We start from the raw sequence: 25,828 nt of genomic DNA, 5'->3' as shown, positions 1-25,828 counted from the left end.
CCAGAGCCTGTGTCACCTGGGGGAAGGCAGGCAACCAGCTCCAGCACCCTGAGTCCTGCTGTTCCACCTAAGAGGGCAACAGGGAGAAGCATTAGGGACATTCCCAGCCCAGGATGCAGGCTCAGGAGACAGGGACCCGCTGGAGGGGCCACAGAAAGCTTGCCTCCCACTCCTGGACACTCCTCAAGGCCTATTTCCACGAGCTCCCTTCCCCAGTGCTAGAGTTACAAGGCAGACTAAAAGGCAAAGGCCTGAGAGAGGAGCAAGCACGGACACTAGACTCCCACCAGGAGGGATGCTGGGACCCTCAGACCAGGAACCCCTCAAACAACCACGACTAACCTGCCAAGGGCTCTCATGGAAAGACAGAGAACAGGCACCAGCAGAGGGGACAAGGCAGAAAGAGATGGAGACACAAAATGGTGGGACACAAATGAGGAAGAGCTTTGATGAGCTCATTAACATACTGGACTCCACTGAGCAAAGAATGTCTCAGCTTCCAAAACATGAAAGCAAAGCAAGATAGGGAGAGGGAGAGGGAGAAGAGGGAGAGGGAGAGGGAGAGGGAGATGAGGGAGACAGGGAGAGGGAGATGGAGAGGGAGAGGGAAAGAGAGAGAGAGAAGGAGGGGGCAACAAGGGAGAGGGAGACAGGGAGAGAGAAAGGGAGACAAGCAGAGGAGTGGGGGAGGAGAAGGGAGAGGTAGAGGGGGAGAGGGGGAGATGGAGAGGGAAAGGAGGAGAGGGAGAGGGAGAGGGCGAGAGGCTGAGGGGGAGGGAGACAGGGAGAGAAAGAACCAACATCTAAGAACTGTGGGAAGATAAGAGGTGTCATGTAGACAAGATGGGAATCCACGGAAGAGGAGAACTTCCCAAATTAGTACCAAATCAAAGTGGCTCAGAGAACTTCAAGCAGAAGGAACAACAAAACAACTCCACCCAGCCTCAGCCTCCAGGAATCCAAACTGCAGCACCAAGAGAAAGCCAAGCCAACACCAAAACAGAACCACCATCAAACACACACACCCTAAAGGGGCCAGTGGAAGAAGCCCTGCCTCTGGGAACAGAGACACAATATATCCAACTGCTCAGAAAGTATTCAAGGAAGAGCGTGGAGCAAAACACTTAGAAGTGTTGAGGTGAAAGCCCCCCAACCTACAGCCATGTCCTGAAAACTCAGCCTCAGAGTGAAGAGAAATAGAGACTCTCAGACACACCACGGAGGGACTGTGTCACCAGGAAGCTGCCTGGCAAGAAATGATAAAAGAAGTCCTTTAAAAGAAAAGGACCATGATCCCGGCCAGAAAGAGACTTACATAGAAAAGAATAACAACTTAAGTTTTCTTGGATAAGTTTGTTCAGAACAAAATTAACAAATGTCCTCGATGAGAACTGTATATGTACATGTGAGATGACAGTGTGACGCGGGGTGGCAGAAGCACCAGGAATGCTTTGTTGCTGTGAGGTACTGACACCAGTCTTGACCCGGCAGTGTCATCCGAAAGTGGACCTGGGTTAGTTATCAGTATACACTACAACCACTAAAAAAGGTTTTTAAAAAGAAGTATAACAGGTGTGCTGAGAAATGTGAGTAGATGGAATCAAAAGGCAGGAAAAGAAGAGACAGACAAAAACAGGCACAAAGAACCAGGGCAATTACACAGAACGGTACCAAGCACAGCAGATGCTATTTCAACTGGATCAATAATCACATTATACGTCAGGGGCCTAAACGTACCAATTATCAGAGATTATCAGAGGGGTTCAAAAAACAGGTTCCAACCCTTTGGTGTCTAGAAGTCCACTTAAAATATACAGTAGTACCCCCACCCAGGGATACATCTCGAGACTCCCAGTGGATGCCTGAGCTGCAGATGGCACTGAGCCCTATATACACTGTTTCCCCCTATATCTACATTCTTATGACTGTTATAAATTAGGCACAGGAGGAGATTGACAATGGTAACTAATAGTAAAATAGAATAATTTTAACATAATTCAATAAACTTCCCACCATCGCTCCCCTTAAGTTTTAAGTAAAATCAGGGGTATGTGAGTGTCAGCACTGATACTGCAACAGTCCATCTGATAACCAAGATGGCTACCAAGAGTGAGTAACAGGCAGGGAGCGTATACAGTGTTGACACACTGGACAAAGGGACGATTCATACCTCAGGGGGACAGTGCGAGACTTCATAGCATTACACACAATGAAATATAATTTAAAACTTAGGAAATTTTTTTATTTCTGGAATTTTCCACTTAACAGTTTGGGACTGCAGTTGACCACAAGTACCTGAAACCTTGGCGAGCTGAACCGTGGGTACGAGGGGACCACTGTAGATTAAGAGTGAAGTGTTGAAGAGGGAAACACGGGGCCAACTCTAGTGAAGGAAAGCAGTAGTCACTGTATGAAGCTCAGACTATATTAACTACGTGCAAGGAAAACTGCCAATCGTATAGAGGGACACCACATGAATGATGATGGGACAGTTCTCCAAGATGTACCATACTCAGGGAGCACGCACTGTACGGCAGAACATTAAAATACTTGAGAACTGCGAGGAGAGGTGGAGACGGGACCAGCCTGCTGCCAGAAGTGGACAGACCCTGAAGGGGAACACCAGGAGGACAAAGTTAAGCTCAACAGAACACAGCACAGTGCGCTGACAGGATGTGCACAGGTGTTCAGAGGGCTTGCACTTAGTGCGGTCTAGGAACGGCTGGTTTGAACTTCCCAGGCTTCTCTTTGGGGCCGCCTGTTCCTTGTTCCCCTTCTCCTCTTTTTCTGCCTTCTCTTGGATTGAGGGTTTTTTGAGTTTGTTCTGTGGTGCGGGGGATGGAACCCATAGCTTCCCACATCGATGCAAGCAATCCACCACTGAGCTGGGTCCCAAGCCTTTTTTTTTCCCCCCAAGAAAACCATGTCTTTAAAAGCTTTAAAAACAAATAATGCTATTTTGCAAATATGACTTTGCTTTACGAGGGCCACCAACTTACAGCACTGTGATGTCAGGAACACAGAGTGTACAGGGAAACTAACTAATGCTGCTACAGTTGGGAGATTGGCTGCTGTTGCTGACTGAAGTGTGGGTGATACACATTGGGACTTGTGACCCATCAGATCAGCATAAGTTAATGGTCACCCAACTCCCTGCACAGGCTTGGGTCTGATCACATATTCTGCCTGGATAGATATTTCAGCCTCTTTTGTATATAAAAGACACACACATACTCTCTCTCTCTCTCTCTCTCTCTCTCTCTCTCCCTCTCTCTCTCTCTCTCTCACTCACACACACACACACACTCTCACACACACTCTCTCTCTCTCTCTCACACACACACACACACACACACACACACTCACACATACATGTATGTCCTGTCATACAAACATGTAAAATTGTCTGCAAGGGCACACATTAAATAAACAAGTATTACGCGCCTCAGGCAATCCTATTCACTATAAATACATACACATTTTTTTTGCATTTTGGTTTTTTTGTACCAAATTTCTACATTATCTAGCAACTTGCAAAAGAAAAGTTTATTTTTTTCTGATACAAAATGTCTCTAAAGACTCGTTATGTTTGGACTTTAATCAAAGGATATGTATAATCAACAAATCAAGAGCATTGTATGTTTGCCCAGCCCTTTCTGAGACAGGGTCCTGCTAAGTTGCTGAGGCTGCACTTGAACTTGGGAAACTCCTGCACAGCCTCCTGAGCAGCTAGGATTACAGGTGTGTGCCACTGCACCAGCACAATGAGTTATTTTTAAGATTGCACCTCATTCTCTTTGCTGGCTTAATAGCTACAGCTCTGTGTCACACTAGTGACTCCTTTACAATAGGGTTTAAGTGCACATCTTTACCTTAACCAGTCCACCTTCAAATGACCCCTTGAGAGAACCAGGTGACAGCATATTTCCAGGACTCCTGCCTGGTCTCTGTGTTGTTATCATACATTGCACATCTACATGTGTAAAAAAAATGTTGGCATCAATTGTGCTTTAACTACTCTATTGTCTTAAAGGCAATAAACTGGGGGACTGTGACAAGGGCCTACCTGGGTAGGCAGAGGATTGGGGGAGGATGGGGGCAGAGAAAGTATTCAAAGAAACAGGAAATGATGATCTGCCCACGGAGGAGGAACATGGTGGGTCACACCCCTTACAGGGGCCTGTGTCCACAATACTAAAGCATCTTTACAACTCAATGATAAAAACACAAATAACTCAATTTTTCAAATGGGCAAAAAGAGGTGAAGAGACATTTCTCCAGACACCACACAAGAGGTGTCAAGCGTGTGACAAGAGGTTCCTGCTGCTGGCACTTGATGTTCAAGTTGGAACAATGAGGCACTTCCTGCCACCAGGGCAGCCTGGGCCCTGCTGGAGGTGGGTGCAGCTGTGAGGGACAGGGCAGGAGGTCACCTCCCAGGGATGGGTCAGCCCGAGCGGGCGTCGGGCACAGCCACCACAGCCCTTCATGTCCCTGTGCACATTACCCCTGGGTGGGTCTTTTCCTGTCTCCCTGCTCCATTTGCTTTTGCTGGTTTCATGGAGTATTTAAAGTAGTCTTGAACTGAGGTCAGTACATAATGTCCCTGTCACACTGCCTGGCACAGATCACGTGATCAATAAATCAAAACTATAATTATTTATTTGTAAATAAAGAAGGTTGAAATTACCTCAAAAAAGAAAAAAGAGGTGACACAGCAAGATGTGACGGGGGAGTCCCAGGCGCCTAGGGCAGCAGGCACGGTGTTGCAGTAGGGGAGCCAGGTGGCAGGAAGGTCAGGTGGAGGCCCTCTTGAGACCTGACCAAATAGAGCGCTTCATTCCCTGTGCAGCCTTCACCTCTTCCCAGTCCAGCCTGATGTCGGGAACCTCCTCTTCTGGCTCAGGATCCTTCCTCAAGGCCCCGCGGGGGGAGGCGACCAGGATGGGCAGGGGGCCACATTCCTCCCGGAATTCCACCACATGGAGACCTTTCTTGTCGGCCAGCTGTTGGTGGGTTTCCTGGGCAAGACCAAAGTGAGAACAGCAGTTAGGTCTCCGAGGGTCCCTGTGGCTATAGGAGTGAGAGGCACCACCACAGGGGTGGGGTGGGGGTGGGAGTGCAGAACCCACCAGAGAGCTTGGGGGAAAGAGCAGTGCCAGCTGATTCTGGGTGGTTAAACCACAGTGGCTGTCACAGGGGGATGCCTCAGCCCACCTTCCCACCCCAAACTGGGGTACGCCAGGCCTCGCCTTCCAAACTCCCTAAGCACGTGCCTGCCGGGCCAAGCACCAAGCCTGAACCTGGTGGAGCCCTGAGATCTAACAACCAAATCACAGGAGGTCCAGGGGGGAAAGGACATCAAGGACCCCACGGGTGCTCAACCCTGGAAACACTATGGGACAAAACACCTGACTTCTTCAACATAACAGCAGCAAGGGGGGAAGAGAGAGGGACAGACCAAGAGAGACTTAAAAGACACAGGAGAAACTTTAGAAGTGCTGACATCTTCTCAACTGGATTGAATCAAATCAATGGGGTTGAATCAAAAACTGTGTAAAAAAAAAAGTTTTTAAATCAGACGAATGGATAGATTTGAATGAACAGATTCGATACTTGATAATACTGAGTCATGATATTTAGGAATGGTAAGGGTACCATGACATTTTTTTTTCCCCAGTGCTGGGGATCAACCCTGGGCCTTAAGTGTTCCTAGCAAGCGTTCTACCATAGAAGTAAACGGATCCTTTAGATCCTCTAAAGGATCAGAATCAGAAACCACTTCTCAGGTTTCTGATTCGGATCCTTTAGAAATACAGTGAAATATTTACGAATGAAATAAAATGGGACCTGAGATTTGGTTCAAAACGACTCGGTGAGGTGATGTTGAGAAACAAGATTAGCTCTGGTTGGGCAGCAGAGCCCTGGGGTCACTGCAGCAGGTGGCCGTGGGAGCCCCTAGGAGACCCTCAGCACCTTGGTCTGCAGCACAGCCAGACCTGCTCAAACCCCAGGGAAGGTTACCTGGCGGGAGAGCCCATGGAAGAGGCCCCGGGTGAGGTTGAGCATGTTGACGGACCCAGAGACCTCGGCATACATGTCCTTGATGCCAATGAGCCGGCAGATGGTAATGATGGCCCTGTGGCAGCGCAGGCCGTATCCTAGGAGACAGGAAATGGACTGAGCACCTGCCAGCATGCTTTCGTGTGGCTCTGGGTTTAGGGAATGACATTTTGGCTTCACCACCCCCAGCTAGTGTGACTTCTAGGACGACATTTATTCAATGGTATGTACAAAAATTAAACAGAATATCTACCTTAAACGTAGTGGGGGGGAAACCACGATGTTACTTACATTAAAACTTTAGTGCCTGAAAACTCTTGGCCCTCTGCCCAAGCCAGCTCCCGTGTCCATGCCTGGTTACCATCAAGGGAGACGCCTGTCCTCACCCTCCTAGACCACTCAGCTGCCCTGGCAGCGACACCACTTCCCTCTCCTGGGAACACCTTCTGGCCTAAGTGGCAGCGTCTCCTGAATTGGTGGCTCCTGGAGTGCTTTCTCACCTCCCTGATGGCCTTCAGTGCTGGGGTGGTCTCCTCCCCTCTAGCCACGTGCCCTGCTCTTGGCCACCGGCAATCCCTCCTCCAGAAGAGCATCAAAAACACAAGCCAGGGCTGGGGCTATAGAGCAGAGCGCTTGCCCGGCATGTGTGAGGCACTGGGTTTGATCCTCAGCAAATCAAGGCTCCGGGGCACAACCTCTCACTGGCCATTGCTCTCTGAATTAAACAAAGACATCTGCAGGATCTTCCCCCCACAATATCATTATCACACACACACACACACACCCCCCGTGCCCGACCCCACTTACTGCACTGTCCTCACATGGCCTGTGCAGGAGGGCACACTGTACCTGGGGCACGCACCAGCCTGGAACGTTCTCCCAGACCTGCCCCTCTGCTCCTCTTCCTTCAGGATCTCACTCACACTGCCCCTGCTCAGAGGCCACCTCTGGCCACCCTGATGAAGGTGGCCCTCCTCCTCCTCTTGACAGCACTGAGGAAGGTACAAGGCAGTAGCTCAGTTGCTTAGGGCCTCACTAAGTTGCTGAGGCTGGCCTGGAACTTGCAATCCTCCTATCTCAGCCTTCTGAGTGTCACTGAGATTACAGGTGTGCACCACTGCGCCCAGCTCCTGACCTGAACTCCTGAGATTTAAAAAACTACAGTCAAATGAAACAGGTTCTTACTACAGAACTGCAAGCAAAATGCAAATCCAAATGTTTAAGAATTCTGCACCAAGAGTGCACTGGGTGTGACTGTCCCCATAACCAACACTGCCTGTGGCCTGTCCACAAGACAAGAAAGGCCATTTCTGCTCACCCAGTGCCTCAATGAATAGAGATCATAGAAGTTCAACAGTACTCAATGGTGAGGGGCTGGGGGAGCTCCGTGACAGCGCGTGCTTCACAGGTGTGGGGCTCTGCTTTAATCCCCAGCACCAAATAACAAGCCTAACACCACGACACTTGTAGAGGAACAGCACGTGACTGGCAGGAAAAAACACCGTCCAGCTGGGTGAAGGCTCCAGGAGGAACCACGTGCCCACTCATCCAACCGGACCACCACCACCTGCTCTGCATGCCTCAGCCACTCCAGGAACAGGCCTGGGCCTGTGCAGCCCGACCTTGGCTTCTTCCCCAGGAGCCTGGCCTTCCTCAGCCTAATTCAGGACTTCCATCTGTCACTCTCAGGATGAGTTCAAGGAGAGGCGAACAACCCCAGGGGGGAGGGTGGGACTGTGGTGCTTTCTCTGCTTTATGTTCAACAGAGAGTCAGAGCTTTCCAGTTACCTCTGGGCTATTTCTTCATCTTGATGTGTGTGTCCTCTTATATCTCAACGAGATGTCATGGAATACTGGGGGGTAAAGCAGACACAGGAGGGTCAGGCATGTGGCTTTAATGTCTGCAAAAGCCACAGAGCACTGGGTGCTGCCCTAAGCAGCCAGCCCACAGGACACACAGACGCTGACCCCACTCATTCTCCTGCCACCCCCCGAGGCCAGGCTGTTTCCTCATTTTGCACATTTGTAAGAATGCAGTCAGAGCAACACAAAGACACCCATTGGGCATGTCACAGACACACCAGGACACAGTGGCATTCTGCAAATCTTACAAGAAAAGACCCACACTCACTTGTATGGTCTTCATACCGCTCTATGTAATGCAAATAGTGGATGGCTTTGTTCTTTGCCTGAAGAAAGGAAGGAACAAATTCTCCTAAATCTCTCGCTGGGTTTCAAAACTATTTTATAAAGTATTTTATTATAAAAAATTCCACCTATGCACCTTAAAAGATAAGGACTTAGCCACAATATCATTATCACACATACACTGACGATTCCTTCGTGATAAGCGACTGTGTGCCTGCAGTGCCCCCATGTGAACACAGAGCTTTTCATCTTCTACTAAATGTTAACAAAGAAAAACATGCACGTACTTTCCTGAAAGCATCCACCCGCTCAGTGGCCTTCCCAATGGCAAAACCTTCAAAAGAAAAAGCAAAACTTATGAAAAGGAAAGCTACTCTGACCCAGCCTGTGCCTCTCCCCAGCTCCCAGTTTGGGCTCTACAGCATTTCACGCCCTTCTTTCAACTGCCCACAGAACACCTGCTCTGCACAACCAGCCATGAAGAAAGCCAGAGATGTGCTCATCTGTTCTGAGGCATTGGACAGACTTGACATTGAGATACATAACATTACCTTTTATAAATCTCTAATAAAATGAAATATACTCAATTTTTAAAATTAAGTATGCTCTATATTTATAAAAGGCAAATGTTTTGGGGCACTTGTGCAAAGAGATTAAAATGACAAGAAGGGATAGGGGAAAAATACATTGTTATAGAGTAAAACTATGATTTCAGTAGAATTTCAATTTTAATTAACCAGAAAAATAAACCTAATAGTTTCCAATTTGTAAATGCTTTACCCTAAGAAATGAGGTCTATCACAAGTTGCAGAAATGCTTCCATTATTTGCTGCCACCATTTATTATTTAATTTGAAAAAAGTACTTTGTTTTAAAATTACACACAGGAAAATAAAATAGGCAAGACATCTGAGGCCTGGGATGAAAAGGGCTTCAATTCCAGTTCCTAGTTTAAACAGAACAAAGTAAACCATGGAAGTCCTAGAGGGAAATATGAGTGGACTTACTTATAATCTTCAAAAGGAGACTTTCTAAGCAAAACACAAACCAGAAGTGACCTAGGACTGATAAATTTGCTATGTTAAGGTTTAAAACTTCTGTGGATTTTAAAGCTTCGATGTGGAAAAAAATGCAAAACTAAGTCAAAAGATGATAAGACAAAAAAGGCTCATGTCCTTAACTTACAAGAAGCTAATCCCAATCAATAAAGACAAGAAAACCACCCAATTAAAACAATAGGCAAAGCACCTGGACTGACAGATGTCCAAAGGGAAAGCGCAACGGCCAATGAACACGCAAAATGGCGTCGGCACTCTCCTAACTTAGAAAGTACAGGTGTAAACTGGGAGAGACGTTTCAGGGATCATACTGACAATCAGTAAAGTCTGATACTACTCAGGGCAAGGATGGGTGGTACAGAGGGACATAAACTGATGCAACCTTTGAGGAGGAGATCTGGCAATACTTGACATTTACACCCAGTGTGGCAGCAATTTCAAGACATTTCTCCTATTTCTATATTTCCAAAAGTTCAACAAGCTCCATGTACAAAAAGGTCAATGTTATTGTTGTTGTTTGTAATAAATGATACAAATTTGGAAACAATAGGGATTGGGTCAAAAATCATGTCTATGCACACACTGGAACACTATGAAACCAATACCAGAAATCTGCTTATGCTAACAGAAGACCTCTCAGGGCAAAACCAAGCAAGAAGAGCAAGGTGCAAATTCATGGCTATAATAAGATCTCTGCTAAGCTTTTGATAAAAAGGTAAAGGGACACAAAATTTCAGAAAAGATATTTTTGAAAAGAGACAACAGTAACTGCTAACCATGGTCTCTTACAGCAACGCACTATCATGTATTTTGCTTTTGCTTTGAAATTTTCAAAAGGAAGCAACAAACAGTTTTTCAGTTCTATGTGAACACATTTCAAAAACAAGATGTTCAGTAGGGAAACTTTAAAAGTCTAAAGAAGAAAATTTAAATGACTGACAAACCTGCTAACCCAAGTGAACACTTATCAGTCAGTGTACAGTCTTCTAGTTTTTTTCCTTGCATATAAATGACTTTAAAAAAAAAATCATGATTACATGACAAATTTTTAACCAAAATTACTTATTGTGTAAGTAATTTTTCACAATTCTTTAATGGCTATAGAATATTACTTTGGAGGCCTGTGGTTGTGGCTCAGAGGGAGAGCACTCGCCTGGCATGCGTGAGGCACTGGGTTTGATCCTTAGCACCACATAAAAAATAAAGATCTTGTGTCCACCTATAACTAAAAATAAATATTAAAAAAAAGAATATTATATTGGACAGCTATCCTGTAACCAGGCCCGATTGAACTTGTTCTAAGTTTTCACTATTATGCACCATACAATAGGGTCTTAAGCCCTTTAAAATACCCAGTCCTCAGATGTAGGCCTTAAGAGCTTTTCTTTCTTTCTCTGAGAAGCTTCGTGGTTTACCACCAGGTTTGTGAGCCCAGACCTCTAGGCGGCTCTATTAGTAGAAAAAGTGAGACTGGCAGCAGGGCCCTGGCTTCCAGCCGGGCAGCCAGGCCTCTTTGTGTCCAGCGTCACCCCACTCACCTGCAACTCCCTGCCCATTCCCCACAGCCACCAGGACACGGACTGATCTCTTCCTTCCCTCTTTGGCTGTCATATTGAAAACATTTCTGACCTAAAAGACAAAATGCTTCATCAATAGGACAGCTGAAGAAAACTATGAGGTAGAGGACGAGGACCTGCTGGCTCAGCCACACAAGGCTTGGTGCAGGACCCAGCACCTCCTCCAGTCTGTAGACACAAAAGCAAACTTCCCAAACAAACCCTCCCTCTGAAGCATTTCGGGAACACAATGGAAATAAGACTTTCTCTTCCTATTTCATTGGGTTATTAGGAGAGTTAACTAAGATAATCTTTAAAGGAATTTACAACTACACAACTCAATGTACCCCATCTTAATAAATGTACACAGGAAAGAAAACACTATGGATTAAACTTTGAAATAGTTTAACACTGATTATAAGACAAATTCCAGTATCAAAGGTACTAAAATATCTTAGAAATGATGAAATGCAACGTAAGGAAAACACTTCGCAGGACTGGATTGCTATGTTAAGGATCAGGCTTAAACAAGAATACAGAATTTGGAAACACCTATTCATTATAAACTTCAGGAAAATCTCCCATTTTTTCAGCCTATTTTAAAGGCCAGGAATTATGAAACTATTAACTAAACTGCTTAACTGACAGTTGTCCCCTTTCCTTCCTAGGAAGAAGTTTAAGGAAAAGGGAGGCTGAGGCCACACTTTTGAATGATCTTATAGGAAACAACCTACATATGAAAGACTCTTTCAGTGGGATTAACTTTCAAAAGCTATGAACTGGGGTGTGTGTAGGGGCACACGCCTGTAATCCATGTGACTCAGGAGACTGAAGCAGGAAGAAGGCAAAGTCAAGGCCAGCCTGGGCAACTTAGCGAGACCCTTCTCAAAATAAAAAGTTAAAAGGGCTGGGGATGTGGTTTGGTGGCAGAGTGTTTGCCTAGCAATGCACAAAGCCCTGGGTTCAATCTCTAGAATTGGGGTGGGGGGAATAACACACAATGGGATACCAACATAAAATACTTGTAAACATATTTTAAAAATTCCATAATATAACTGATATTGAAGAAATAATATACATATTCAGAGAGGCTTTGTCACAAATTTGATATATAAATTATTCCACAATTTGGGGAGGTACTGGGAATTGAACTCAGGGCACTTGACCACTGAGCCACATCCCCATCCCTTTTTCGTATTTTATTTAGAGACAGGGTCTCACTGAGTTGCTTAGGGCCTTGCTTTTGCTGAGGCTGTGGAACTCACCATCCTCCCTCCTTAGCCTCCCAAACTACTGGGATTTCAGCTGTGCACCACTGAGCCCGGCTCTGTTCCACATTATTAAACACTGATTAAATGCACAGTGCCAGCTCCAAGGAACACTGGCCATCAGAGAACCACCCTGGAAGGGTGGTTCAAGCACACCTGATACAGGATCTGTGAGCAGCCCAGAGACCACTGCCCTAGTCAAACTGCACACTGGCCATAACCTGAGGCTTTCTGCCCCTGCCCCTGCTCCTCCCAACCTGTTCTCTGATTGTGTCCTAGATACAACTGGTGTACAGCTCCACAAGAGGCCACCACATAGCACACTCTAGCTCCAGGAAGAAGGAACTTAACATCAAACCAAGGCAGCAGTGGGGACCACCAACATGAAGGAACTGAACTTCAAATTGTGTTAATTCCTCCCTGAACTTGAGTCTGTGTCCGAGAGATCACTGTCACCACAGCTCTGCTCAGCTCCTCCTGCCCACCCGACCCCGGAAACCTCTCCAGAGGACCCTGGGAGTTGAGCTCGGCAGGCCTACCTCGAGTATCCTGGTATCAAAGTCCTCATAGGTCTCTACAAGGAGAGAAGAAAAAGCACACAGATAAGAGCATCCACGCTGCTCACGTGGGGCAGGCTTTCCCAGGTGCCGTCAGACTTCTAATGGGAAGAACCTGAGCTCTCTGGTGCCGCTCTCCAGGCTGCGCCCCAGTTCCCATCATTCACGGGGACTGCCTGGCCTGACTTCACGAGCTCAGCCACGACTCTCTGACCGCAGCCTCCCCCTCTCCAGCTCCCTGCTGCCGGCTCCCGAGGCACAGGTTCCTGGAGCGCCGACACCTCCAGAGCCTTCCTCGCTGCTTTCCCATCTGGTCTCCTGGGCTCTTCACAGCCTCTCTCACCAAAGTCCCTCAAAGACACCAAAGTCCCTCACTCCTCATAGATCTCGCCAACGTCCTCAATCCCTACACTTTTGTCTCTACCGCCCTCTCCAGGCCAGAACCCACGCAGCTGTCTGGTCACAAGTGGCCTGCTGCTGCTGCCGGGAGAGATCAGAGCCTGGCCTACGCTCACCACTCTCAACTGCGGGTCTGACCCGCTCGGGAACTCTGGGCTCCTCAGCTTTCATTCTCTTAATTCAGCCTCTGCTCACCACCACAGCTGTTTCCAACACTCCCCAATTCTCTTGCTTTTACTTATTACAGAAAATCTCAATTACAAAATAAAATAGGAGAGCAGAATAAAAGCTTCTGTACCCAGCAGTCGGCTTTGAAAGCGGTCAGCTCAAGAGTCAATCTTCTTTCCTGGACACTGCCAGGGTCCCACCCACTGGGTGATAGTGAAGCCAGTGCCAAGTGCCACCTTCTCATCAAGAAATATTCTGGTGGCCATGTTCACCAATGCCACTATCTGGCTTGATGACTCCTGACCAAAGCTACCAGATACCAGGTGACCTCCCCGCCTTTCCACCCCCATTGCACAGGCTCACCCAAACCTGCACCCTGCCCCTGCTGGTAACAGCAGCCTGTCTGTCTAAACTCTGGATCTGGTTACTGGGGACTTGGCTCGTGGGCAGGTCCTCTCCCTCCCAGACCTCCACCCTCCTGCACGCTCGCCCCATCCTCTCCAGCCCAACCGTTCCTCTACTTTGAGCCAAACTCCTGTTTGCTTCCTCTTCTCCCACTCACTGGCAAGAGCAAGATTTTCAGGTGAATCTGCCTCTGTGGGGAGGGGGAGGCTTTGTTTTCTAATTCAGCCTAAGTGTCGTCAGTTTTTGTTTCATGTTTGCTTTTACGAAGGCTTAGTGACAGCTCTCTGGGGTCCCTCAACTCTGCTGTTAAACAGCACTCCAAGCCTGAGGCCACGTGTTTGGGAAACGCTGTGCCCTACAGATCTATAATGCACACCACCATGTCTAAGGCACCTGCTAAGGCACTGGGACCCAGGGCTTTCCATCCTGTTGGAGGAACACTTCCTGGTTACAGGCCTCTAGTGTCCCACAAATGCAACCGGGATAACAATGTGGAAAGTTAGTCAAAGAGGTCAAATTCTTTTTTCAGAAAGGGTAATCTAAACAGACAAGTAAACAATAAAATTATTTTCAGAAACACTGTAGGACGATACGTCCTCTACCAAAGGCAAGCAAACCAGGCCTCCACTACCTCCATTGGGACCAGGGTCCGGGGGACCGACACTGAGGCCACCCCATGTGTTCCCGCTCCAGCCTCGCTCCCGCTTCACTTTCATCCTCCGCTTCCAGTCCCACTCTTCCCTCTGCTGGAGCATGTCAGCCGCCACCTGCTCCTGCTCCTCCTTGCTCCTCTGGGCAATGGTCTGCACGGCTCCATTTCTCATGAGAGGGGCATTCAGACCCGGCCACAAGAAGCCGGAGCGTCCTGAAGGGTAAAGATTATAGGTAAGTGACAACTTCTAAAAGGTGCTCACTCTTCATGTTGCTAAGATGCCAGGGAACTCGTGCACAGACACCAGCACAGTATTGTGGAGTTGGAGCTGATGCGATCACTTGGCAGGTGACCTGGCACTGTCACAGTTTTATGCACATCTACCCTACAGGCATGTGACCGCATTTTCACTTTTACCAAGAGAAACACTCGTGAGGCCTGTGAGCGCTAAGATGTCTGCTGAAACACGACCTGTAATGCAGGTCGGCAACAGAGTCGGCAACAGAGGAACGGCTGAACGCACAGCCAGCAGGTGCCATATCCTGCACAAAATCAAAAGCCGTTGCTCTCGGGCTGGGGATGTGGCTCTCAAGCAGTAGTGCGCTTGCCTGGCATGCGCGCGGCGCGGGGTTTAATCCTCAGCACCACATACAAATAAAGATGTTGTGTCCACCAAAAACTAAAAAATAAAATATTAATTTCTCTCTCTCTCTCTCTCTCTCTCTCTCTCTCTCTCTCTCCCTCTCTCTCTTAAAAAAACAAAAAAAACAAAAAAAACCAAAAAAACGTTGCTCTCCAGGTTCTGATATGGAATGATTTCTAAGACATGTTATTATTATTACTTTTGGTTCTGGAAATTGAACCCAGTGGCGTTCTACCACTGAGCCACATCCCCAACCCTTTTTATTTATTTTGAGACAGGGTCTCACTAAATTCTTGAGGCGGGCCTTGAAACTTGTCATCCTCCTGCCTCAGCTTCTCCAATCGCTGGGGTTAAGGGGTTTGCCACCATGTCCAGCCCTGAGAACTCTTATTGGGTTAAAAAAAAAAAAAAAAAAGCAGATTATACAATTGCATGTACCATATAGTATAATTATCTTTTTCTTTTCTTTTCTTTTTAAAGACGATATCTATTTCTTTTAGGGAATTGATACAAAAGCGCGCACCAGCACACACAAAAACAACTGAAGGAAATACCAATATGAGACCAGTGGCCCCTCAGGGGAGACAATGGGAATGTGGACGGCAGGAAGGACATCAGGGGCTTTTAGTTTTCTCTACACTCTGCGTTTTTACTGAGAAGGTATGCATACGATTTTTATAATTTGAAAACATAAATTATAGCCAGACACAGTGGTGCATGTGAGCAGTCCCAGCTAGGTGGGAGGCTGAGACAGGAGGGAGGTTTTAACCTGCAAGTTCAAGACCAGCCTGGCAAGACCAGATGGCAAGACCTGTCTCAAAAATAATAATAATAATAATAATTATTATTATTATTAACATTATTAAAAATAAATAACAAATGCTTAAAAACTAAAACAAGATACAAGTAGTAAAAGCACCCAAGCAGATGTGCAATCTTAGAAGTGCAGCACAAGGTGCTTCCTTTATTTCTGAAAGGTTGTTAGTATCAAAAGCGATGAGTCTGCACAACAGTAAAAATAAGCCAATTCAAGTTCACCTATCCTATTTTTGCTTTCAAAAGCACAAGTATAAACAATCACATCAGCATGTGAAGGACCAAGGCCAAGTGCGGCCCACCAGCTGATTTGTAAATAAAGTTTTACCGGAACACAGCTGGGCCTGTCCAACCATGCGTTGTCCAGGGCAGTTTCTGTGTGACAGCAGCCCAGCTGAGTAGCGGCAACAGGCCCTGTGACTACAGATCTGCTCTTGGTCACTGTCTTCTCTGGGCAGGGGAAGCCTGCCAGCTCTCTGCGAGCTCCACCTGCCTGCACTGGGCTGTGTGCAGCACAGGACCTATCACAGCTGTGCCCCATGGAGTACGTGACACTCTGGGGCAGCTGGTAAGCCCCCTGGTTGGACTCTAAACCATGGATTCTTATGCACTTAATGAGAATGTTTCCAGTTTGCCAAATATCCATAAAATCGGGGGAAAACACTTTAAAAGCACATAGACTCTTTTTAGAACAAAGTTTGCCGTTGGGCCCCCCCAGGCCTCCCTCAGACCCAGCTTGCTTGCTATTTCTCCCCTTCCCAAGATCATCAGTTTCCCACCCCAAGTTCAGGACCAAATCTGAAAACTGTCAAAACAACCAAACACGTTTACCTTCACCAATGACCTGACCCCTGTTCAGATCCTTCCTTCTCTTTTTTTTGCTTCTTTTGCCTCTTCCTTTTCTTGCCCCAGCACCAGTCTCTGCTAAAGCACCTTTCCAGAGCTCATCTGCTGTCACTGTAAGGAAACGGGGTTTTGAAAAACTCTGTAGTTGTAAAGCAAAGATCTACACTCTCCTAAGAATAAGAAAGGCCACAAAGCCCAGCTTCATCCATGTCACTGAGGTAATGAAAATAAAATAAAATCATACAGTGAACATAAAACATGATTACATTTGGAAAACACAAGAGGAGACAATTCCACTTTGTTTCCACAAAAGATGGCTAACATTAAATCCCAGTAAGTCCCTGACCAGTAAGTAGACTTGCTTCCCTGATGTCTGCCAATCACAACTCAGGTCTCAGTAGTGACGTCTCTTGAACTTCTCCAAATGATATGTCCTAGCAAAGGCCCAGCTAAAAACAGTAAGGGCCTTCTTGGTGTGACTCTAAATCAGCAGGGTATCTGGGGCACAATTCAATACTTCTAGGCCTTGGGTGCCCCAAATGAGGGGCTCAGATAAACTAGTGCTCTCCAAATACAGCTGTAGCACATGAGATAATTCTAGTTGCATTTTTAGTTGAATAATCACTAAAATGTTAATTCGTTTATGACAGAAGAAAAATTAAGATAGGAAAGCACCCCTACTTTCCTGTTGCAGGAAGTGGAAGTGTGTGCCAGTCTACCTACATTTAGTGAAGAAGCTGTAGGGTCTGTACTGCTGGCCTGACCGGCTGGTGGGAGGAGAGATACAGCACTGTGTCTGTAGCGCATGACTCAAGCTGGTGAAGTGTCGGCTGTCTCTGGTTCCCTGCAGTGACAAAGGGCCTACAGAGAGATGAAACAAAACCAAGTTAGATGCTCCCTGGCTGTGGAGCTGCCAGCACCAAATAACTGTGACTTGATGAAAATAAGTCTCTAAAAATTCTAATCTTTTAAGAATCATATTTTGAGGACAATTGTTATTTAAAAAATAAAACCAAACTTTTAGGAATGAAAGCCACCTAAATGCCCTTCCTAGAGAGGTCATGGTTCATTTCCACAGTGGATGTCCCAGTCTCAAGAAAGCTCTGTACAGCCAGGGTTTCTGTCCTGCATTATCCAGCCCAAGCTCCTGGGCTGCTCTGGGCAAATGGCGCCCTCTGCTGTATGCAGCTGGGCAGTGGACAGATGAGGAAAGACCTTCAAGTGAAACTCTTCAGAAGAACAAGACTCAATGTGTAGAGGGTACCCTGCCCTTTATGTTCAAAACACAGGGAAGCAGGGAAGGCATGCTGTAGACAGCTCCAGAAGATCAGGCAAGAGACTGAGGAGCGGCTGCCTCTGTGGAAGAAAACAGGGGCACTTAAGGTTGGATGTGAAAGACCCGCATTTTTGTATTTTGAGGGATTTTTTTTTTTTTAACCACATGCATCTATTACTTGAGAAAAGGTTTTAGAACAGCCATGTCTGAGAGGAAGCCATCTGACCAGTCCCAGGGATGGCGGTTTCACGTGAGGAAGAAGGCAGAGGTGACAGGAACAGGTGGTGATGAAGGAGTGGGACAGTGCTGGCAAGATCAGTGCATGCACAGATTCTTGAGCTCTGTGCTTCACTAGAGAAGTGACAGGATTCAAACAGCCCTGGAGGGAAAGTGGCCTTTAGGGTATTGGCTTGATAAACACAAAACAAAAACCTGACAACAGCTGTTTTCAAGTCTGAGTGAAGCCATGCAGAGGACAGTAACTGCAGATTCATCAGCAGCATCAACCATGACTCACAGGACCAGAGAAAGAAAGCGGGTAAGGACAGGGAGAGTGACATCTAAGGGTGGTAGGAAGCCATCGAAATACTTCCACTGAATACAGAGACCCAAACACAAAGGGATAATCTTTGATTACTGGACAGCACTTAATACGACCATTTTGTTTCAAATGTAGGCCTATGAGATACATTTGCCAATGCCACAAGGAACTGGATGACTGGATGAGATTTCAACACTAATTTCGATTCCAGATGATTTGCTCACCTGTGGGGAGGGAGATCGCACCTAGCACACAGATGTCCTCTAGACCTGTAGCCCACCTGATGAACTACCAAATAAAATGTAGCCAGAAAACATTGGGTCTTCATTTTTTTTGAAGTTGTTGATGGATCTTTATTTATTTATATGTGGTGCTGAGGATCAAACCTAGTGCCTCACATGCTAGGCAAGCACTCTGCTACTGAGCTACAACCCCAGCCCTGGGTCTTCATTGTTTAACAAACCAGAACTTTATCATTACAAATCTCATTCTGCTATACACAGCCTTTCTTGTAAACACCTTCATCTTCAACACATATCTAATATTAAAACATTTCATCTTGCTCTGTTCAGCATTATAATCTTTAATGTAGTTCAAGAAGTGTAAAAATTATTAACAGATTTTTTGGAAAGACTGAAATATCACTCATAGCTAATAATGTACCCAGCCTAAAAGAAACCAACTGTCAAAAATAAAAAGAAATCAACTTTAGAATTTAGAAATAGCCACTTGTTTTTTGTTTGTTTGTTTTAATGGGAGGCAGGGAAGAACTGGGGATTGAACCCAGGGCTTTGTACACATTAGAAATAGTCACTTTTTCTGGGTGCATGGCACATGGCTGTAATCCCAGTGACTCAGGAGACTGAGGCAAAGGATTGCAAGTTCGAAGCCAGCCTTAGCAACTTAGCAAGAACCTGTTTCAAAATAAAACATAGGTCTGGGATATACCTCAGTTGGTAGAGTGCTTGCCTTGCATGCACAAGGCCCTGGATTCAATCCCCAGCACCATCAAAAAAATAAACAAAGAAAAAATATATCAAAAGGGCTGGTTATGTAGCTTAGTGATAGGGTGCCCCTCAGTTCAATCCTCAGTACCACCAAAACAACAGTCAATTTTCATGCACACTTGTATAAATGGTTTTGCTTACATTGTGTCACGATTTTTTTTTTAATATTTTATTTACATTTTAGTTTTCGGCAGACACAACATCTTTGTTTGTATGTGGTGCTGAGGATTGAACCCGGGCCGCACCCATGCCAGGGGAGTGTGCTACTGCTTGAGCCACATCCCCAGCCCCGTGTTATGATTTTTTAAAGAAGAAAGTTCAGTAGTTCAGGCTGAGTCACGTTCTGAAGCTCACTTACAGATCACAATCCACCTCACTTATCAACTCTGTTCTGATCCTTTGAGTTCTTATTAAGTTTAGGTCATGAGACCCCAGACTCAGGAAGCAACAACCCTGCAGCCTAAAGTGGGATAGGCCACAACCCCTCAGGTGGGGACGGAGAGGCCCCCAGGGTTCTACCTCAGCACACATCACGTTCTACACCAAGAACTCCTTCCTTCTCACTTGGGTCTCTTCTAGGAAAACTGGTTGGTGAGAGATTTTAGAAAATTTATTACTATGTTTCTGACTAATTTGTTGCAGCATTTAGAAAAATAGAGTGATAAGGAAAGCAATCAACTTCTTAAAAGTCAGGCAATTATGAATTTCAGGAAAAAATGTAACAGTAGAATACTACCTAGCTCCACTCTGAATGTGCACATAATTTAATAACAAAAACAATGCCCAGAGATTCAGTCCAAACTCGGCTTCTACCTATACTGGAAGAAAGTAAGGGTAAGGATAGACTGTTACATCTCCAATTAGCATAACAATGTTGTTTAAAGAAGACTGAGTGTATTTAGAAATATAACCAGAGGAAGGTGAAAGAATTAGTGTTCCTAGATGATGGGAAGGAGCAGAAAAGGACTAGGAATGAAAGCTCTGAGCCTTTTACGACCTTTTGGAAACTCAATTTTTTTTTTTTTTTTTTTTTTTTTACTTCCGGTGTGGAGCTGGGGATTCAATTTCGGGCCTTGGGCACCCTAGGCAAGGCTCAACCTCTGAGCCGCACCCCCAGCCTGAAAGTTAATATTTTAATGAATAGCACAGCAACCTGCAGTGAGGACAGCTATCCCTATCAGGCCCTACACCGGCTCAGGTCAGGGCAGTGCCTGGCACATGTTAAGGGGTAAATAAACTGTTTATAAATCAGTGAGTGAATCAACCAAGCAACAAATCAAACTGGTTGATTCACAGTGGGTGTGACAGGTCGTAGGAAATCTGCCATTAGGGAGAAAGCCCTGTCAGCTGGACTTCTCCCAGGATCTCCAAGGCATCTCACAGGTGGGTCTACAAGAGGAAAAGGCAGGAGACCCACAGGGAAGCCCAGCACTCAGGAGTCCCAGAAGCTCAAGGTGAAAGGGCCAGGCTTCCTTGCACAGCAAGGTTGGCCTGGACTTCCCAGAAGGCAGCTGAACAGAGGCCCTGCACTATGTCAAGGAAGTCTGTGTCCACAGGAGGGGGCATCACAACAGCCAGAAAGCTCTGGGACCAGCCCTGCTTCACTGGCTGTGTGATTTCTTTCATTCTTTTTTGGGGGAAGGTACTGGGCATTGAATTCAGGGGTATTTAACCACTGAGCCCCATCCCTAGTCCTTTTTATTTTTATTTTAAGACAGAGCTGGCCTTGAACTTGCAACCTCCTGCCTCAGCCTCCGAAGTCACTGGGATTACAAGTGTGCACTACTGTGCCTGGCCTGGCTGCATGATCTTGAACAAGTCACTTGGCTTCTCAGAGATTCACCTTATCATCTCTAAAATGCGAATAAGCTCATGAAAGCCAGTGTGAGGGCTGAACAAGGTGATATGTTTCAAGCCTAGTGCACAATACCTACTCAAAAATGGCAACCATTATTTTTTAAAGCCTTGAACTACAACAATTGCACTCATAAAAAATTTGAAAAATACTCAAGACGGTACAATACCATCATCAAGGACATGCCTTGTCCATTCACATTTCCAAATCTACAGAAACTCTTATTAAATCTTATGAGAACAGATACTTCCCAAATGAATCTCACCATTGCTGAGAGTGGTCTTCAGCGCCAAAACAGAAGATGTTGGAAAGGTGTTCAGGGAAAGCTGCCAGCACCAGAAATGACCTGTCAATTAAAAATAAGTAAATAAATATTTTTTGGTTCCAGTGCTGGGGTTGAACCCAGGGCCCGGAGCCTGCAGGCACGTGCTTCACCACTGAGCCACATCCCCTCTTCGTTTTTTGAGAAAGGGTCTCCCTAAGTTGCCCAGACTGGTTTCCAACTTGCAATTCTCCTGTCTCAGGCTCCCAAGTTGCTGGGATTACAGATGAAGGCCTCTGCACTCAGCAAAAAGTGGAGTTGTTTTATGGTGTGGGCAATAGAACCCAGAGCCTCACATATGCTGGGCAAGTGCTTTACCACTTAGCTATGTCCACAGGCCTCCAACAAGAATAAATAAATTTTAAAGATACATTCCTACATGAAGAGGGACATTTAAAATAATAAGGTGAGCCACCTACTGTGGCACAAACCCGCAACCACAGATACCGAGGAGGCTAAGGCAGGGGAAGTGCAAATTCAGGTCTGGAGATATAAAGGGTTGAGGATGTGGCTCTGTAAAGCACAATAGGGTGCAATGCCCAGTACCCCAAAAATAAATAAAACAGTAACATTCACAGAATAATACCATCCACAGAATTAAAGAACTAAGAGAAGTGGATGAGTGATTTCCAGGCTTAGTGACCACTGGCCAGGTAGCTGCCATCATGCTGCACCTTCTCTTCACCCTCCCATCAACCAGGCTTCATGCTTGGCAGTCACCTTAAAAATCCCTCTGCCGTGGGCCACACCTCTGCTGTGGTCCTGTTGCCACTTCTTTGTTCAGGCCTTAGCATCACTCAGACACAGGTTCAAGGTTTTTTAATGGGTCTCCCACCTCTCCCCTTGTATTTACCACCTTTCTACAGTAAGAGGCTTCATCAATTAACAGCCCTGACATGTCCTTCCCTGGCTTCCTGCTGCCAAGTTACAAATTCTGGGCACAGCCTGCAGGACTGCCACATGGCCCCAGGCTTCCACACCAGCCTCCTGCTGCCCCTGCCCCACCCTCCCCATAGCCATCCAAACACACAGTTAGTCTTGAATTCGCTCTCATACACTTTTGTATATGAGATCCTGGATCCACCAGATCCTGGATGCTCAGCAGCTCTTGTGAAACCTCCACCCTCTGGAGCCCCCACAGCACCAGGCTGACTGTACCTCCCTGTGCAACCCTTCATACAGTGTGGTTCTCCAGAACACACTTAGACAGCATTTGTGGGCAACTGGTTTTTGGCAGAGGGACCATGACCATTCAATAGGGGAAAAGGAATGTGTTCAATAAATGGTGTTGGAATAACAGGGGGTCAACCCATAGAAGAATGAAGTTGGGGGGCTGGGGAGATAGCTCAGTGGTAAAGTGCCTGCCTAGCACACATGAGGTCCTGAGTTCAATCCCCATCACCACATAAAAAAAAAAAATAAACAACAACAATAAAAAAGATATTTAAAAAAATACAACTTAATTATTTGGGGCTGGGGATGTGGCTCAGGCATTAGCGCGCTCGCCTGGCATGCGAGCGGCCCGGGTTCGATCCTCAGCACCACATACCAACAAAGATGTTGTGTCTGCCGAGAACTAAAAAATAAATATGAAAAATTCTCTCTCTCTCTCTCTCTCTTTAAAAAAAAAAAAAAAAGAAGAAGAATGAAGTTGGAGCCCTACCTCACACCTTATGTACAACTTAATTCAAAATGGACTAAAGACCTGAAGGTAAGAGCTACAACTATAAAACTCCTAGAAGAAAAACAGAGGTAAATTATCATGACCTCGGGTCTAGCAATGTTTCTTAAACATAACTCCAAAAGTACAAGTGATAAAAAGAAAAAAAAAGAAAAAACCCATAAACCAGACTTCACCAAAATTTAAAACCTGTGTTTCGGGGATGGGGATAAAGCTCAGCTCAGCGGTAGAAGAACCAGCATGCCTGGGTTCAGTCTCTAGCACTACAAAAACAAATAAACAAAAACCTTGTATGCCTCAAAAAAACACTATCAAGCCAGGCTTCGTGGTGCATGCCTATATTCCCAGCAGCTCTAGGGGCTGAGGCAGGAGGATTGTTGAGTTCAAAGCCAGCCTTAGAAAACCCCTAAGCAACTCAGTGAGACCCTGTCTCTAAAAATATATATATAAACAAGGGTTGAAAATGTGTCTCAGTGATTAGGCACCCCTGGGTTCAACCCTCAGTACAAAATAAAAAAAACAAAAAAACAAAAAACCCACAAACTATTAAGAAAGTTAAAAAACAACATATGGAATAAAATTCTGCAAATCATACATCTGATTAGACATCTTTAGAACTCCTTACAATTCAATAATAAAATGAAAACCCAATTTTAAAAGAGCCAAAACACTTGAACAGACATTTCTCAAAAAAACATGTAAAAATGGCTAATAAGCACATGAAAATACATTCATTATCCATCAGGGAAATGCAAATCAAAATTTCAAATTAATTCCATTTCATACTCACTAGGATGGCTATAATCAAAAGAACAGATAATAAGAAATGTTGCTAAAGAAAAATCAAAACCCTCACTGTACCCTCAGGTACTTTGAAAACATTCTGGCCATCCCTCAAGTGTGGAATTACCATTTTATCCAGCAACTCCATTCCCAGGCACATACTCAAGAGAAAAGAAAATAGACACACAATGTAAAAACATGGCATGCTGATGTTTACAGCAACATTAGGCATAATAGCCAAAAGATGGAAAACAACCCAAGTGTCCCTCAACTGATGAGCAGATAAAGTGTGGTGATGGACACGTTACAATTCAGCCCTAAGAAATTCAGGATGATACATGTTACAATGTGGATGAATCTTGATGACCTTGCACTGAATAAGCCAGCCATGTATGTGGTTCTACTTACATGAAATGTCTAGAACAGGAGAGCTAAGAAGAGTGGAAAATAGATCAGTGGTGGCTACAGCTAAAAAGCTTCCTTCTTGGAGTGATAAAAATGTTCTAATTAGATTATAATGATAAATGCACAGGTTTGTGCAAATATTGTGCACTTCAAATAGATGAACTGTATGGTATGTGAATTATAGTTCAAGAAAGCTGAAAAAAAAAAACCAAAAAAAAATAGTTATACACAAGAAGACAAAAAAGGGGGGGACGGGGAAACACACTTTGGTGTCAGGAATTTTGGGTGCAAAAACCTATGTCCCTTGCTCAATCTATGTGGCTCCCTCCACCACCTGTATAAAGAGTATAATAACAGAATCTACTCCATAAAGGGACTGGGAAGGCAGTGAGGGAAAACGCATGAACAGAGGAAGACAGTGGCTGGCACACAGTTTAGACTCATGAAGGAAGACAGCCTTGAAATACTAGGAGATGGGGAAAGAAAAATAAAAGGGAAGAGACAATCATAAAGACAAAAGAAAAGAATATTAAGGTCAGATTTTCTGCCAAGATTGCTGGTGAAATTTTTTGCTACAAAATGAGTTACCAAAAAAAAAAAAAAAAGGACTTTGAGAGTTTTAGGGGGCTTTGAGTTCCACAATTGGAAATGCTGAACTGTGGACTTAACAACAAAATAGGGCAGAGAAGGCAGGCGGCGGCCACGCAGCGGCCCTGGAGCCAACCTTAGGCAACACAGCAGCAGGGCGCCTTCCTAGGGTGCACACAACCCACCAGGGCCCCGGGGGACAGGAAAGGCGACACTGAGGGCTGACGTCCGAGTCATCCGTCTCTGCACGGAGGCCACCGGCCAGCTGGAATTCAGCTGACGGAGGCCAGTGCTCTCCGACTCCACCTGGACAACCACCATCACCTTCAGAGCCCCGCGGGCGCCTCTCAGCCCCGAACCCGGTGGGCATCACCATGTGACCCGGGGGGTCGCGCCTGCCCGCCGGGAAAGCAAGGCTCGCCAGTTCCCTCCTCTTCACCAAAACGAACCGTGAAGAACCGACTACACTTCACGTCACTTTACAGCCAAGCGCCCCGACGCCAGAGAGGCAGGGAACGCGCGCAAGGTCACCCAGCGGTCCCGGGCTGGAAGGGAGAGCCGCGGGACGCTGCTCACTTCCCTCCGCCCGGACTCCCTCAAGCCCTGGCGACCCCCGGCTCCCGCGCCCCCTCCCCGCGCTCACCGGTCGACACACCGCACACCGCAGGAAAGCGGCCCTCAGCGCGCACCGCCGCCGCCATGCTGAAGCGCGAGCCCCGCCTCCTCCCTCCGGGGCAGCCGGTCGTTCGCCTGCCACGAGGCTCCTCGTCAAACGGCGGGCCCCAGCCCTGG

At 46.2% G+C, this 25,828-nt stretch overlaps 1 pseudogene across 1 annotated transcript; it reads right to left on the bottom strand.

Moving 5' to 3' along the window:
* Positions 1–4,640: 4,640 nt before the first annotated feature.
* LOC144369201 (small ribosomal subunit protein uS5m-like) lies at positions 4,641–25,828 on the bottom strand (annotated as a pseudogene). The gene is made up of 12 exons (XR_013428682.1): positions 25,680–25,828; positions 21,523–21,603; positions 17,302–17,439; positions 16,564–16,689; positions 14,253–14,486; positions 12,632–12,666; positions 10,807–10,897; positions 8,499–8,545; positions 8,195–8,252; positions 7,852–7,916; positions 6,025–6,161; positions 4,641–5,021 (listed from the first exon to the last, which is right to left on the bottom strand). The product of XR_013428682.1 is annotated as a small ribosomal subunit protein uS5m-like (transcript).

Source organism: Ictidomys tridecemlineatus, chromosome 12, assembly GCF_052094955.1.
Source record: "Ictidomys tridecemlineatus isolate mIctTri1 chromosome 12, mIctTri1.hap1, whole genome shotgun sequence".
Lineage (NCBI taxonomy): Eukaryota > Metazoa > Chordata > Mammalia > Rodentia > Sciuridae > Ictidomys > Ictidomys tridecemlineatus.
Note: the sequence above shows the minus strand (reverse complement) of the source record. Positions and strands in the feature narration are given on the sequence as shown.